The sequence below is a fragment of the Nomascus leucogenys genome, chromosome 14, assembly GCF_006542625.1.
Source record: "Nomascus leucogenys isolate Asia chromosome 14, Asia_NLE_v1, whole genome shotgun sequence".
In the NCBI taxonomy this organism is placed as follows: domain Eukaryota; kingdom Metazoa; phylum Chordata; class Mammalia; order Primates; family Hylobatidae; genus Nomascus; species Nomascus leucogenys.
The window spans coordinates 71137743-71152128 of NC_044394.1; the positions used below are offsets into that span (position 1 = coordinate 71137743).

Consider the following 14386-nt stretch of genomic DNA (forward strand, 5'->3'; position numbering starts at 1 on the left):
AAAACATTAGAAGGACATAGGCTGTTTATTAACAATAATAAACTGCATGGTAATGTTATGTGATTTTAATTTGGGAGAAGTTATATATATTCTAGATTTCTACAATTTAATATGCATTATTTTATAATTAGAAAAACAATGTTATTAAAAATTATTTTTTGATATTGGATACTCAGAGTCTATGTTAGTGTACTGTGTTTAATCTAACATGTGTATTCCCAAAATTTTGTGAATATTTTTTGTAAATCAAACTGTTTTCTCTAGCTCACCATACGCTACCATGTAAAGACACAATCTAAGGCCTTTTGTAGTGTGAATAATCTTTTGTAATCTATCCATAGTTTATTTGATTCAAAAGTTAAGATTTTCAAAATGGAGCTGTATTCTATATTTTGCATGTCCTTGCTGGTTCAAGTATGCCTTCCATCCAATGTCTGAGCCAGAATTTTGGTGTCTGAGTGAATGGTATTCTGATCAAAGAGGGGATGAAAGAACTTGGAATCCTGTAGATAGAACCTCACTCAGGCCTGTGCAGAAAATCAGGTGTGCCAGTTCTTCAGCCATGTGACTTGTATTGCTTTCTTCTTATTACATTTGCTTTAACATCCCGGAGACCCCACCTTCTCCTGGACACTCTTACCATGGGCTATTACAATTTCATTAGGGGAGGGGTGTATCTAGGGAAGAAACTGTCTTTTAAAAGATGCCTTAGTAGGGTGATAATGAAAAAAAAAAACGGTTTGAGATACACTGTTTTAAGATGTCATAAAGAAGCTTAAGAAAACTAGTGGAAGAAACCAGGGATGCCTTGACAGAGGATGTACAATTTGAAAAGGGACTTGACACTGAGAAGGATTTTGGTTGTTGGAGATTAGGGGAGGAGAGGTGTCTAGGTGGAGGGAATGGGTGAATGGGATTATGGAGGTAGGAAAAGGGCTATCCTCCAGCTAAAAGAGCAAATATTCCACTCCCAGTGGAGCAGAGGCCCAAAGCAGGGAGTCCTGGAAGCTTCCACAGGAAGTACAGACTATTTCCTACTCATGTAAAATATCTCCCGAACTAGAACTGCTCTTCTAGGTCTTTTGCTTCTTTCTAGCTTCACCTCCCTGGGAGTCCTATATGTAGCCAGAATATGAGCAAACTGAATTAGGAACATTTTGGCTTTGACCACGCCTTTGTAATCAGCACTTCCTTCCCCTCGCTCTCCAGGGTCGTGCTCATTTTCCCCTGGCTGCTCAGGGTCTGTGCAAGAACATGCCTTGGTGATCATGGTGTCATTTCTACAGGCTGTGTATCATTGTTACTCATATGTGGGACTTTTGCTATATATATTCTCCATGCAAAAGGGAGCTCCCACTTGGGAGAGGAGGCTAGAGTGGGGCTGGGGCTGAGAAACTGGGCTGAGACAGGTTTGTGCACTCACTGGGATCTGGCTGATGTCAATAGTCTCTGCTATGCAAATGAGCAAAAAACAAAAAAAAACCAACAAAAAAAACCAACTGTCTTGTCTAGACCAGAAATCAGAACTCAGTGGGAGGTCGCTAAGGTGTGGTGCAGCTGGAAACAGAAAAATTCATTTCATCTGGCCTTAAACAGAACAGGATATTCATCAGACTAGCTTCAGGGGGGCAGGCAACAGCACAGAGCCCAGGGGCCAAAAAGTTGCTAAGAGAGAGACCAAGACCAAGAGCTGCTCACAGCCTCTGTCAGGCAAATAAGGCTGGGAATTGGAGATTAAGCATCAGGAGAAAATGTGTACTTTGCACATCGATTTTTAGTGATGCTTTCTGTTTCATTTATTTCCTTTTGGAAATAGTTGAACCTTAATTGGCCTGGGAATCAGACTGTTCTTTCCTAGTCCGTTCAGCTTCCCACTCTCAGAGAGGACTTTTCTACATCTTGTCTCTCTGCAAAGCTCCTTGCTCTGCCTTAATCTTCTTGCTGAGGAAACTGGTGCAAACAGAACAGAAGGTCCACAGACTCCCACCATAGCCACCTGCTCCCAGCAGCAGCCTCCATGTCCTCTGCTCACCTACTTGCTGCCATTCTTTTTCCTGTCAAAAGCCAATTTGGGGGGTGGGGAGGAGGGTGGCATGCACCTGTAGTCCCAGCAACTTGGGAGACTGAAGCAGGAGGATTGCTTGAGCCCAGGAGTTCGAGGTCACAGTGAGCAAGAACCCATCTCTTTAAATAAATAAATAAACGGAAAAAAAGAAGAAAGCAAAAAGGTGATTCTAATTGTGCACTAGGCCTTGTCCTGTGACTCAAGGACATCCTCAGCTGGTCTCTGCTCATTCTAAACACCATTTTCTCACCTGCTCTGTGTCACTCCCATCAGCTTACAAACATATTATTTCTCCCATTTTTAAAATTTTTTTATATTTGCAAACTGAAAGTGTTATATAATATTTATCCCATTTTGAACAACAGTAACAACAAGTATCTCTTAACAGTCATCACAATTCTTTGTTCCTCTTTGTCTTCAAAAGAATTACCCCAAACTTCCTAATTGTGGTGGCCGCGTCCCTGTCTTCATCCTAATTGACCTGTCAGTAACAGATGACCCTGGCTGTGGCTCCTCCTCTTTTGCTTCTAGGATCTACATTCACTTCATTTTCCTCTATCTTTCCTCTTTTTAAAAAAAGAAAAAAAAGAGAGAGAGAGAGAAGGTCTTTCTTTGTTGCTCAAGCTGGAGTGCAGTGGTATGGTCATAATTCATTGCAGCCTGAAACTCCTGGATCAAGGGATCGATCCTTGTGCCTCGGCCTAGCCGAGGTAGGATTATCTTACAGTTCTGGAGGTCAGAAGTCCAGTATAGGTCTCCCTGGGCTAAAAAGGTGTCCACAGGGCTGTGTTACTTTCTGGAGGCTCTAAGGGAGAATCTATATCTTTGCTGTTTCCAGCTCCTGGAGGCTGTCTGCATTCCTTGGCTCTTGGTTCCCTTAATCCATCTTCAAAGCCAGCAACGTTACATCTCTGACTCTTCTTCCATAGTTACAGATTTCTCTGACCATAGCAGGGGAATGGTCTCCACTTTTAAGAATCCGCATGATTAGATTAGGTTCATCTGGAAAATCCAGGATAATCTCCTCATCCAAAAGTCCTTAACCTTCATCACATCTGCAAAGTCCCTTTTGCCATTTATGATAACATAGTAACAGGTTCAGGAGCTTGGACATCTTTGGGGGCTGTTATTCTGCCTCCGCAGGCATTGGTTTTCTTCTTCTATCTACTCTCACTGTCTGATGATCTAATCCAGGCTCATGGATAACACTAGTCAATGACTCCTAAATCTCTCCAAGCCCTTCCTCTCCCCCAAACTAAATTTCTTTACTCCACTGATGATGAGATATCTCCAATCAGCTGCCTAATAAGTCACAAACTCAATCTGTACAAAACCAAATGCCTGATCCTCCCCCCAAATATGCTTCTTCCCACAACCCTAGACTTTGCCATCTCTGTTGATGGTAGACTTTCAGTTGCCTAGTCCAACAATCTTGCAACTATCTTTGACTCCTCTTTTTCTCTCCCATACATGTCATTCATTCCATGTATCAGAAAATCTTGTCTTTACCTTAGAAATATATACCAGATTGCTTCAAAATAATTCAGCATTTGTTGGGGTGGGGAGAAGGAGAGGGGAGATGGCATTTAAATGAAACAGGTTTGCTCATGTTCTGGTAATGGTTGAAGCAGAGTGATGGGTACATGGAGGCTTATTGTATTATACTATTATCGGTACTTTGTGCATGTCTGAAATTTTCCATAATACAATGTTTTTAGTTGCATTTGCCATTGAACTCAGCAATCCCATTCCTTTAGAGTCTATCCCATATTAGGCTGGGCGCGGTGGCTCACACCTGTAATCCCAGCACTTTGGGAGGCCGAGGCGGGTGGATCACGAAATCAGGAGTTCAAGACCAGCCTGGCCAAGATGGTGAAACCCCATCTCTACTGAAAATACAAAAAAAAAAAAAAAAAAAATTAGCTAGGTGTGGTGGCAGCTGCCTGTAATCCCAGCTACTCAGGAGGCTGAGGCAGGAGAATCTCTTGAACTCAGAGGGCGGAGGTTGCAGTGAGCTGAGATCACACCACTGCACTCCAGCCTGGGCGACAGAGTGAGACTCCATCTCAAAAAAAAAAAAAAAAAAGAATCTATCCCATATTAGTAAAAGCAGTAGTGCATACTAATATATATATATATTGGCTGGGCATGCTGGCTCATGCCTGTAGTCCTAACACTTTGGGAGGCCAAGGTAGAGGATCGCTTGAGCTCAGCAGTTCAAAACCAGCCCAGTCAACATAGTGAAACCTAGTCTCTTAAAAAAAACAATAAATAACAGAATTAAAAATACATATACATGGATGTTTACTTTAGCATTGTTTTCAGAGGCACAAATAGTGAAAATGAAGTGAAGAGATATCAATGTGGATACACAGGGATACCTCCTTGTATTGTACTTTGCCTCATTGTACCTCACAGATACTGCATCTTTTACAACTAATTGAAGGTTGTGACAACCCTGTGTTGAGCAAGCCTATTGGCACCATTTTTCCAACAGCATGTGCTCACTTTTTGTCTTTGTGTCACATTTTGAGAATTCTCACAATATGTCAAACTTTATTATTATAGGTGTTATTGTGATTTGTCATCAGTGATCTTTGATATTACTGTTGCAATCATTTTAGACACCACAACCACACCCATATAAGACAGTGAACTTATTTAATAAATGTGTTTCTGACTGCCCCACCAACCAGCCATTCCCCTGTCTCTCTCCCTCTCCTCAGACCTTCCTGTTCCCTAAGAAACAACAATATTGAAATTAGGCCAATTAATAACCTGCAATGGTCTCTAAACATTCAAGTGAAAGAAAGAGTCACAAGTCTCTCACTTTAAACCAAAAGCTAGAAATAATTAAGCTTAGTGAGGAAGGCATACCTAAAGCTGAGACAGGCTGAAAGCTAGCTAAGTTGTGGATGCAGAGAAATAGTTCTTGAAGGAAATTAAAAGTGCTACTTCAATGAGCACATTAATTATAAGAAAGTGAAACAGCCTTATTGCTGATAGGGAGAGAGTTTGAGTGGTCTGGATAAATGATCAAACCAGCCACAACATTCCCTTAAGCCAAAGCTTAATCCAGAGCAAGGCCCTAATGCTGTTCAATTCCGTGAAGGCTGAGGGAGGTGAAGAAGCTGTGGCAGAAAAGTGAGAAACTGCTAGAGGTTGATTAATGAGGTTTAAAGAAAGAAGCCGTCTCCATAACATAAAAATGCAAGGTGAAGTAGCAAGTGTTGATGTAGAAGCTGAAGCAAGTTAACAAAAAATCTAGCTAAGATCATTGATGAAGGTGACTATGCTAAACAACAGGTTTTCAGTGTAGACAAAACAGCCTTCTATTGGAAGAAGACGCCACCTAGGACTTTCATAGCTACAGAGGAGAAGCCAATATCTGTCAGCTTCAAAGAACAGGCTGACTCTCTTGTTAGGGGCTAATGCAGCTGATGACTTTAAGTTGAAGCCAATGCTCATCTGCCATTCCAAAATTCCTAGGACTAAATCTACTCTGTCTGTGCCCTATAAACAGAGCAACAATGCCTGGATGACAGCACACCTATTTACAGCATGATTTACTGAATATTTTAAGCCCACTTTTGAAAACTACTGCTCAGGAAAAAAAAAAAAGATTTCTCTCAAAATATAATTGCTCATTGACCATGCACCTAAACATCTAAGAGCTCTGATGGAGATGTAAAAGGAAATTAACATTATTTTCATGCCTGCTGACAAAACATCCATTCTGTAGTCCCTGAAGCAAGGAGCAATTTTGGCTTTCAAGTCTTATTTTTTAAGAAATAAATTTCATTTGGTTATAGTTGCCATAGGTAGTGATTCCTCCAGGCAAAGTAAATTGAAAACCTTCTGGAAAGGATTCACCATTCTAAATGCCATTAAGAATATTTGTGATTCAGGGAGGAGGTCAAAATATCAACATATATATGAGTTTGGAAGAAGTTGATTCCAATTCTCATGAATGACTTTGAGGAGTTCAAGACTTTGGTGGAGGAAGTAACTGCAGATGTGGTGGAAATAGCAAGAGGACTAGAATTAGAAATGGAGCCTGAGGATGTGACTGAATTGCTGCAATCTCATGATCAAACTTGAACAGTCAAGGAGTTGCTTCTTATGGATGAGCAAAGAATATGGTTTCTTGAGATGGGACCTACTCCTGGTGAATATGCTGTGAACATTGTTGAAATGACAACACATTTAAGATAGCACATAAACTTAGTCGATAAATTAGGGGCAGAGTTTGAGAGGACTGACTCCAATTTTGAAAGAAGTTCTGCTGTGGGTAAAAATGCCATCAGATAGCATCACATGCTACAGAGAAATCTTTTGTGAAAGAAAGACCCAATGGATGCAGCAAACTTCATTGTGGTCTTATTTTAAGAAACTGCAGATCACACACACTGGCTCACACCTATAATCCTAGCACTTTGGGAGTCCAAGGTGGGCAGATCGCTTGAGCTCCAGAGTTCAAGAGCAGCCTGGGCAACATGGTAAAACCCTGTCTTTACAAAAAATACAAAAATTAGCCGGGCATGGTGGTGTGCGCCTATAGACCCAGCTATTCGGGGTGCTGAGGCGGGAGGATTGCTTGAATCCAGGAGACAGAGGTTGCAGTGAGCCAAGATTGTGCTACTGCACTCCAGCCTGGGCAACAAAGTGAGACCCTGTCTCAGAAAAAAACAAAAACAAAAAAGTGCTATCTGACGAGCTTTGGCCCATTGTAATAATCTACAAATTCACCAAATAGAAACAAAGAAAGAAGGAAGGAAGGAAGGAAGAAAGGAAGGAAGGAAGGAAAGAAAGAAAGAGAAGGAAAGAAAGAAAGACATTGCCACAGCCACCCCATCCTTTGGCAACCACCACCCTGATCAATCAGCAGTCATTAACATGGAGCCAAGACCCTCCACCACCAAAAAGATTACAAGTTGCTGAAGTTTCAGACAATCATTAGCTTTTTTTTTTTTTCCCGAGACGGAGTCTCACTCTGTCACCCAGGCTGGAGTGCAATGGCGCAATCTAGGCTCACTGCAACCTCAGCCTCCTGGGTTCAAGTGATCCTCCTGCCTCAGCCTCCCGTGTAGGTGGGGCTACAGGTGCATGCCACCATGCCCGGCTAATTTTTGTATTTTTAGTAGAGACGAGGTTTCACCATGCTGGCCAGGCTGGTATGGAACTCCTGACCACGTGATCCACCCACCTCAGCCTCCCAAAGTGCTGGGATTACAGGCGTGAGCCACTGTGCCCAGCCAAGAATTTTATAGATAAGTTATATGCATTTTGTAGACATAATGCTATTGCACATTTAATAAACTACAGCATAGTATAAATATAACTTTTATATGCACTGGGAAACCAGAAAATGTGTGTGACTTGCTTTATTGCGATAGTCACTTTATGGAGATAGTCTGGAACTGAACCTACGATATCTGTAGGTATGACTGCACAGTGGTTGAGTACATTTCCAAATGTACACTGTGAGGCATCTCACTACAAGAATTAACTTTATATTAGATGATTTGGTGAAGTTTCCATAATTTACTGATAAGTGAGAAAAACAAGATGTATCTAATATGATGCAATTTCTATAAAACAAAAATGATGGTAATTTTATTATATATATTCATGTCGAAAAATTCAAAACAAAATAAGCAAACAAAGTATCCAAGATCTAATAGCTTCTAACCATCTCAATTCCATTCATTGTGCTGCAAGCTGCCGCTTTCTCTCATCTGGATTCCTACGCTGGCCTTCTAACTGTTCTCACTGATTCTACCCCTGCCCTCCACAGTTTGAGCTCATCACAGTGACCAAAATGCTCAAAATCCGGCAATGGCTCTCATTTTCACTCAGAGTAAAAGCCAAAGTCCTGACAATTGCCTCTGAGGTTCCACATGATCGTCTGCCCAGACGCAGCCCCATCCTTGCTTCTCTGACTTCATAGCCCACTGCTCCCCTCTTCCTCACATGGCTCCAGCCACACTGCTCTCCTAGCACGCTTCTGCCTCAGGGCCTTTGCTCCACCTCATTCCTCTCCCTGGAAACTCTTGTCTCATATATCTGCTTAGCTTCCTCCCTCAGTTTCTTCAAGTCACCTTTTCAGTGAGGTCCACAGTGACTTTTCTATTAATAATAATAAAAACAAAATCTGCCTCACACCTTCCTCATCTGTTTTACCCTGTTTTTTTTTAAAAGGCACTTATGATATATTATACTATAAAATTGATATATTTACAATGTTCATGTTTATTGTCTTTCTTCATCATCGAATATAAGCTTCTTGAGGACAGAGATCTTTGTTTTTTCATGGATGCACCTCCAGCGCCTGGAACAGTGTCTGGCACAAGTAAGATTCAATAAAGATCTCCAGTGCTGCATAAAAAGCTAATCAAGAAGGCAAAGATCCTAATAGAATTTGCCCTGAAAATGCTTTCTCGATGAAAATTCATCAATGTTGCTAGAGATATTTGTTGCTTTGATATTTAGGGATTTGTTTTATTTTTGAGATGGCACTTCTCATGCAGAGGGTTGAGGTAATCGTTCTCCTCAGTTGAGGCATATTGTCATTGGAAGTCCTTGCAAGGTCCCTCTCTTGTTTGAGAAATCCTTACATCACCCACTCATCTACCCATCCTCCCACCCCCATCTCCCTATCCATCCGCCATCCATCCCTCCATCCATCCATTCATCCGTTTATTCATACACTTTTCTTTCCATTTCTTAGTCCCATTCCCCTTCCCCCAGATGCAATTGTTTTGGTATTTTAGATATGTATCCTTCTTTTGTATATGTTCTGGTATAACATCCATTTTTGTGGACACGTGTTTTAAAATTGTATATATTTAATTCCATTTCTGCTTTTCTCAACATTTTTAAGATCTAGCCATGTTGCTGTCTGTATGTCTGGACTAATGCTTTTAGCTGCTTCAGATATATATGACACATTTTACTAATCCAGTTCTCAAGTGATGGATAACCAGATTGCTTCCAACTGTCAACTGCCAAAGCAACCGCATATGTATATGAGAATTCTGGGGCGGCTACCTATCCAGGTACAGAACTGAGAAGTTTTCAGAATGACTTCATCAACCTATACACCCACCAGTGGCACATGACAATTCCTAAATCCCTGATCCTCAACACCACCTGGCATTATCTAAATGTTTAATTTTTTCCAAGTCTAATAGCTAAAGTGTATTTTCCGGCAATTATTCTTTTAATTTGCATTTCTCTGATTACCATTAATTTGACTACTTATATGCTCTTTAGCCTTTTGCATTTAGTGTTTTTGTTGGTTTTTCTCAGGGGGTCCTTTTGCCTAATAATTTGTGCTTTGGAGATTTTGGTTGAAAATTGAAAACAAAGTCGGAAGCAGTGGCACATGCCTGTAATCCCAACTGCTCAGGAGACTGAGGCCGGAGGATCACTTGAGCCCAGGAGTTTGAGGCTGCAGTTAGCAGTGATTGTGCCATTGCATTCCAGCATGGGCAACAGAGCGAGATCCTATTTCAAAAAAAAAAAAAAAAGTCACAGAGTTTTACTTCCCACATTCCATGTCTGTCTGTCCGTCTGTCTGTCTGTCTGACTACAGCCAAAATAGGGAGTGTGATGCGGCATCTCATTATGATTCGCATTTTACCAACGACCAATAATGTTGACCACTTTTCATGTGCTTATTGACATTGATAATGGAAAAATGTCTGCTCAAATCTTTTGTCCATTTAAAAAATTGGGTTGTTTGCCTTTCTTCACTTTATTTTAAAGCCCCATTCTTGACTGAAAATTCCTCCAATCTTGGTATCACCAGAAGCTTCAGGATTAGACAGATACTCCCCCTACCAGCATCAGCACCAAAAATCCCTCCTGGTAGGGCTATTCCTTCTCCCTCCATTACTCCTTTCTTTGCCACTAGGAAGGAAAACTAGGATATGACATTCTCTATAAGCACCACCAGGAAGGGCCCTGATTACTATACAAGATAGAGGTCTTCCAATGATGTTCCTGAAGAATCCTGGCATACTCAAGCCAGACCAAGGTTCTCTGCAGCTAAAGTAGTGTAAGTCTAAAGTCATTTCCTAGACTTTCAGAGAAAACAATTAATGACTATGTTTTCTAATTTTAACTCTTTCTCCTGGAATTTTTACTTCAAACTGAAGCACGTATTTTTACGTGCTTATGCTAGAAATTAATATAACATGATGCTTGACTTATCAAAAAATTATGTATTTTATTTGCAGAGTACAAATATCATTATTTCATTATGTTCTGCAGAAAACACAAGGACCTAGATGCTGAACAATTTTGAGGACCATAAATGCAAGAAATAAAAAGGACTTAGAAGACATTATTCTCCGTCACAAAGTGTGGCACCACTGCTCCCCCCAGGCACTCAGGCTGAATTATCATTGACGATTTGCTCTTTCTTCTTCCCCACCTCATTCAACCAGTCATCACTTTATAGAATATTTGCAATGCTGTCTTTTCATCTCCGTCTTATCTGCCATTGCCCTGGTCCAGGGCCTCTAATTCCCCTTTCTGGACTACTGTAATAAGCCCTAATTGGTGTCCTTGCCTCCAGCCTCTACACTGCTACTGAGTAGTGAATCACATTTGCAATTAATCAATGTTATAATCAATTACTTCAGTCTCTGCTTTCCCAAGAGAGTAACTCCATCAAAGAAAGGATGGTGTCCATCCGGTTCGACACTGCATCTGTAATGCCCAGAACAATGACTGGCATGAGATTGGAAAGGCAGTGGGTCAATATTCCATCTTCTATCTCCTTTTCACCAAGCTCTTTTCTCCCTTTTAAAAGCATAGAGAACACTGTCCATTGTGTTCTACCACATAGATTTATCAAAGCTAAGCATTTTACTGTATTTACTCCAACTTTTCTTTAAGAAATAAAGCACTGTAGATACATTTGAACCTCCTTCTTCAATCTCATCCCCTTCTCTTTTTCTTCAGATGCATCTGTTATCTTGCTTTTGGTGTTAACCATTCACATATTTATATTTCATATTTTTAATTGGGATTTTGAAAGCCCCCCCAACTGGTGACTCTCATGTTTTAGCCTAGATGAAGAGTAGTCCAAAGTCCAGAGAGGCCAAGACTTGCATGAGGTCACTTAGCAAGGTAAGATCAAGATAGCTCACAAGCCCAGGAATCCTGTCTCTTAGTTCGTGTTTTCCCAATACACCATGGTGCACCTTTTAAACAATGTGTATAGATCCTTTTGCAGCTCATAAGTGTGATTATTGGGTTTTCACGCTCATGTGTAAGATGTGTTTCCCTCAAACCTTGCTATAATATCAGCACAGTACCTATCTAACATGAAAAACATAAAATATTTTTAAATGGGCTGGGTGCAGTGGCTCACGCCTGTAATCCCAGCACTTCAGGAGGCCAAAGCAGTTGGGTCACTTGAGGTCAGGAGTTTGAAACCAGCCTGACCAACATGGTGAAACTCTGTCTCTACTAAAAATACAAAAATTAGCTGGGCACGGTGGTGGGTGCCTGTAATCCCAACTACTCGGGAGGCTGAGGCTGGAGAATCGCTTGAACCTAGAAGACGGAGGTTGCAGTGAGCCGAAATAGCGCCACTGCACTCCAGCCTGGGTGAAAAAGCTGGACTTCATCTCCAGAAAAAAAAAAAAAAATTTAACGTATATGAATGAAATAGATACCATACACTATGTCTCAGAGATAGTGCTAGACATATATATATATATATATGTATATTAGTTCATCCAACCCTCACTCTAGAGAAGAGAAACTGAGACTCAGAGAGGAGGTGAAGTCACCTTCCCTATGTTACCCAGCTAGCAGGTAGCAGAGGTAAAATTGGCCCCCCAGGGCTGCCTGACTTCTAATGCTGCCCTCTAGTGGGGGGACAGTATGGGAAAGACATGAGTTTTGAAAGCAGAAATCCCAGGTTTGTGTCTGGTTCCTCCCCTCCCTGCCCAGAGAATCCCGGGTAAGTTAAGTCCATTTAAAGTACCATTTATTGAATCTTTACTAAGCACCAACAATCTTTACACATCACCTCATTTAGTTCCCACAGCCACACTCAAAGAGACATATTATTTTTTCTCCATTTTCGGAGGGAGAAATTGAGACTCGGGGAGAACGTACCATTAACAAGGAGCAAAGCCTGAAGCAGGACTCAGGATCACCAGCTCCAGAGACTGTGCCCCGAAATACCCCCAGCATGCTTTTTTTTCCTTCCTCTCATGGCTTAAGTGTTTTTTAATTTCATTTTTGAAATTATCATGTAGTTTGTATATAACATATCTGATTAAAGTCTTGTAGCCAAAATATACAAAAACCTCTTAAAACTTAATAAAACAAATTCTCCAATTAAAAATGAGCAAGAGAGCTGAACACACATTTTATTAAAGAAGACATACAGATGGAAAATAAGCATAGGGAAAGGTGTTCAATGTCATTTGTCATTAGAAAAAAATGCAAATTAAAACCACAATGAGATACCACTACATACCTATTAAAATGGCTAAAATCCATAAATCTGAAAATACCAAAGACAAAGATGCAGAGAAATAGGAACTCTCATATTTTCTTGGTGGGAATACAAAATGGTGTAGTCACTTTGGAAAACATTTAACAGTCCTCAAAATGTTAAACATAGTTACCTTATGACCAGCATTTCCACTCCTATATGTATAACCAACAAAATGGAAAATACATGTCCACACACAAAAAAATTGTTTAAAATGTTCATAGCAATGGGCATGGCAGCACATGCCTGAAGTCCCAGCTACTTGGGAGGCTGAGGCAGAAAGATCCCCTGGCCCAGGAGTTCCAGGTCACAGTGTGCTATGATCATGTCTGTGAATAACCATTGCATTCCAGCTTGGGCAACACAGAAGGACCCCACTGCTAAAAAAATAAGAAATGAAATGTCCACAGCATCATTATTGATAACCGTCAAAAAGTGGAAGCAACCCAAATGTTCATTAACTTATGAATGGATATGCAAAGTGTGGCATATCCATACAATGGCATGTTATTAGGTGATAAAAAAGAATAAAGTACTTATACCTGTTACAGCATGGAGGAACCTTGAAAATACTATGCTAAGCGAAAGAAGCCATTTACTAAAGGCACATGTTGGATGATTCCATTTATTAAATGTCCACAATAGGCAAATCCATAGGGACAGAAAGCTTGCCAGGGGATTGGGGGAGAAGATAAATGACAGTGACTGCTAAAGGGTGTGGGATATCTTTATGGGGTGAAGAAAATGTTCTAAATTTAGATAATGGTGATAGTTGCACAACCTGGGAAATATCCTAAAAATCACTGAATTGTACACTCTAAAGGAGTAGATTGCATTATGTATGAATTATATGTCTATTCAGATAAAGTTATTAAAAATATAAAGCTGTAAAAATGAAGTAAGGCCAGCAAATATTGAAAACAATGGAGACAGAGTTGTGGGGCCGCCAGAAGTGTGTTTTTGGTGCAAGCAGTGAGGTCATCCCGGCAGAGGTGCTCTTGCCCAAAGATTGTTTTAATGACCTAGTTAAGAATGGCTTAAGGCAGGAAAAAAAAAAAAAAAAAAATGGCTTGTGATGAGATTGGCTGTTTTTAAACAAACATGTGAAGGACTGAGAGCAGGTGTAATATCTATACATCATTCCTGTGTTCAACCAGAAACAACTATAAAAAACCCTATATATATTTTAATAAAATATATGACCATGAAGACAAAGTGCTAAAAGTTTTTAAGAAGAAGGCAATTAAAAAAAAAAAAGCAACCAGGAATCAAATTGACATCTGATTTCTGAATAGCAACACCAGAAGCAAAAAGACAATGGAATAATATTTTTAAATTTTTAAAGTAGCCTGAAACCATAAAACTCCTAGAGGAGAGCAAAATTATAAAGTTTCATGACATTGGTGTTGGTAATGTTTTGGGGCTGGGGATATGATAGCAAAACACAGTCAACAAAAGCAAAAATGGACAAGTGGGACTATATTAAACTAAGAAGCTTCTGGTATTGGTGCGGGGGCTCACACCTGTAATCCCAGCACTTTGGGAGGCCGAGGTGGGTGGATCTTTTGTGCTCAGGAATTTGAGACCAGCCTGGGCAACATGACGAAACCTCGTGCCTACAAAAAGTACAAAAAATTAGCCAGACCTAGTGGCCTGCCTGTGATCCCAGCTACTCAGGAGGCTGAAGTGGGAGGGTCTCTTGAGCCCAGGAGGTCTAAGCTGCAGTGAGCTGAGGAGCTGAGGGTACACCACTGCACTTCAGCCTGGGCAACAAGTGAGACTGTGTCTCAAAAAAA

General features: G+C 40.6%; 1 non-coding gene across 1 annotated transcript; it reads left to right on the plus strand.

Moving 5' to 3' along the window:
- Positions 1–11300: 11300 nt before the first annotated feature.
- Positions 11301–11404, plus strand: LOC115838484. The gene has a single exon (XR_004033509.1). It is a non-coding gene; the product is annotated as a small nucleolar RNA U13 (small nucleolar RNA).
- The last annotated feature ends 2982 nt before the right edge of the window (positions 11405–14386 follow it).